This window comes from Macaca thibetana, chromosome 13 (genome assembly GCF_024542745.1).
Source record: "Macaca thibetana thibetana isolate TM-01 chromosome 13, ASM2454274v1, whole genome shotgun sequence".
NCBI classification, from domain to species: domain Eukaryota; kingdom Metazoa; phylum Chordata; class Mammalia; order Primates; family Cercopithecidae; genus Macaca; species Macaca thibetana.
In genome coordinates this window covers 21,593,563-21,596,805 of record NC_065590.1, presented here as the reverse complement: position 1 = coordinate 21,596,805, position 3,243 = coordinate 21,593,563, and the positions used below count along the sequence as shown (strand labels likewise).

The 3,243-nt window shown below is 35.1% G+C and overlaps 1 pseudogene; it reads right to left on the bottom strand.

The window, feature by feature from the left end:
• Positions 1 to 655: 655 nt before the first annotated feature.
• LOC126934171 (U6 snRNA-associated Sm-like protein LSm3) lies at positions 656 to 965 on the bottom strand (annotated as a pseudogene).
• Positions 966 to 3,243: the final 2,278 nt, after the last annotated feature.

Genomic DNA, 3,243 nt, shown 5'->3' with positions numbered 1-3,243 from the left:
CCAATTGTAATCCACATAGTACTGGAGGATCCAGCCAGGGCAATTAGGCTACAATATGTAATAAAAGCCATCAGGATGAAAAGGTAGAGGTAAAGCTATCTTGATTTGCAAATCTTATATATAGAAAATCCTAAGGAATCTAATAAAAAATTATTAGAACTAATAAATTTAGCAAGATTGCAAGATATAAGATCAATACATAAAAATTAATTATATTTCTATATATTTGCAATGAACAATCTGAAAATGAAATTAGGAAAACTGTTTCATCTACAATACCATCAAAAAGAATAAAATCCTGGGAATATATTTAACTAAAGAAGCATAAAATTTATACTCTGGAAACTATGAAAATATTCATGAAACAAATGCAAAAGTCCTAAATAAAAAGAAAAATATTACATGTTCATGGATCAAAAGACATAATTTTTTTATCTTGGTGGTCATATTTATTGGAAGAGCTTGAGAGAAATGAAAATACCGTTTAGCGTTGTTGTGAGTTATCTGCAAATCAACTAATTTCAGGAGTGGAAGAATCCCCAGAATTATTTCTTAATATCAGAATGTATGCAGGTTTCTCTTTTGAATGTCTTGTACATTTAGAGAGGCCACTGTGCAAAGTCTCCTGTTTTCCATACAGGACAAATTCTTTGTTTCAGCCAACTCTCAGTGGAGGGGCAACCAGGACAATGACATCTCCCTGGACAAAGAGCACTGGAATATTCTATTTCATTGATTTATATATCTCTTCATATGTTTCTTCATCAATGTCTACAGTAGTAACAGTTTCTTCCACATCTCCCAAGGTCATGTTTAAATGTTGATCATAAGCATGGTAATCTGCCTCAAAACTCTTGGTCATTTCTCATTTTCACATAAATTAGTTCATCTAGGCTGAGCCTGATAAAATCCAGGGGCTCCTCTACAGTGTTGGTAGTTTGTTGCTGGTCTACATTGTCCGCCATGTTTACAGAAGACGTAAATATTTTAAAATGTATGTATGTATTTATTTTATTTATTTATTTATTGAGATGAAGTTTCGCTCTTGTCACCCAGGCTGGACTGCAATGGCGCAATCTCAGCTCACTCCAACCTCTCTCTCCTGGATGCAAGCCATTCTCCTGCCTCAGCCTACGGAGTATCTGGGATTATAAGCATCCAGAACCACACTGGCCAATTTTTGTATTTTTAGTAGAGACGAGGTTTCACCATGTTGCCCAGGCCTGTCTTGAACTCCTGACCTTAAGTAATCCACCCACCTTGGCCTCCCAAAGTGCTGGGATTACAGGCATGAGCCACCACGTCCAGTCTATTTATTTATTTTTACCATAAGACTTTTTTGTGAATACTTAATATTGTTAAGATGGCAATACTCCCCAGATTGATTTACAGATTCCATGCAATTCCTATCAAAATCCTAGCTGACTTCTTTGAAGAAATTGACAGACTGATTCTAAAGTTTATTTGGAATTGAAAGGAACTCCGAATAGCCAAAATAATCTTGAAAACGAAGAACAAAGTTAGAGGACTCACGTTTCCTGATTTCAAAACTTAATACAAAGCAACAGTATTCAAGATAATGTGGTACTAGCATAAGGACAGATATATTGATCAATGAACTAGAATTGAGAGTCCAAAAATAAAACCATGTGTCTACAGTCAACTAATTTTTGACAAAGATGTCAAGATCATTCAATGGAGAAAAAATTGTCTTTTCAGCAAATGATGCTGAGACAACTGGTAGCCATATGCAAAAGAATGAAGTTGGCTTCTTACCATATACAAAAATTAATTAAAAATGAATCTAACACCTAAGTGTAAGAGCTAAAACTATAAAAGTCTTGGAAGAAAACATGAAAGTATTGCAAGAAAAATATTGATTACCTTATATTTGGCAATGGATATTTAGATATGATACCAGTAGCGCAAGCAATCGAAGAAAAAAAGATAAATTGGTTGATCAATATTAGAAACCTTTGTGCTTCAAAGGACATTATCAAGAAAGTGATAAGACAGTCCACAGAATGGGAGAAAATTTTATAAATCATATTGCTAATAAGGGATTTATAACTAAACATATAAAAGACATAAAAAACTCTTACAACTCACACTCAATAAAATACAAATAATTAAATTTTAACATGGGAAAACCACAACAAGGTGAAGGGACTTAGCACTATTGAACTGTATATGTAAAAGGACTAAGATGGTAAATTTTATGTTGTGTATGTTTTCACAATTTTTAAAAGTTTTTTAGGCCGGATGGGGTGGCTCACGCCCATAATTCCAGCATTTGGGGAGGCCAAGACCGAAGCCCAGGAGTTTGAGACCAGTCTGGGGAAAATAGCAGGACTTCATCTCTACAAAAAATTTAAAAATTAGCCAGGCATGGTGGTACATGACTGTAGTCCTAGCTATTCAGGAGGCTGAGGCAGGAGGACTGCTTGAGCCCAGGAGTTCGAGGCTGCAGCGAGCTACAATTGCACCACTGCACTCCAGCCTGGGTGACACAGCAAGACCTCATCTCTGAAACAACGACAACAACAACAACAACAAATTTTTTTAATGGGCAAAGGTTCTAAACAGACATTTCTCCAAAGAAGAAATAGAAATGGCTAATGAGCACATGAAAAGATACTCAACATTATGAGTTATCAGGGAAATGCAAATCAAAAGTGAGATACCACTTCACACCCACTAGTATGGTTATAATGAAAAAGATAGTAACAAGTGTTATTGAGAATGTGGAGAAATCAGAACCCTCATATACCACTGGTGGTAATGCAAAATGGTGCAGCTGCTTTGGAAAACAGTTTAGCACTTCCTCAAATGATTAATTATAAAGTTAACATATGACCTAGCCAATCTACTCCTAGGTGTACTCCCCAAAGAATTTAAAACGTATGTCCACATAATAACTTTTACACAAATGTTTATAGCTTCAGTATTTATAATAACCAAAAAGTAGAAACAACTCAAATGTCTGTCAACTCACAAATCTATAAAGAAAATGTAGAATGATACATCCAAACAATGAAATGTTATTTGGCCATAAGAAGGAATGAAGTAATGGCACAGGCTACAACGTGAATGAACCTGAAAACATTATATTTTTCATAATGATATTATAATCATTTTATATGATTCTATTTAAGAGATTAGTGGTTTTCCTGGGCTGGGATGCATGGGGGAGAGAGGAGGTCACAGCTGAAGGGTATGGGGTTCATTTTTGAGGTGATGAAA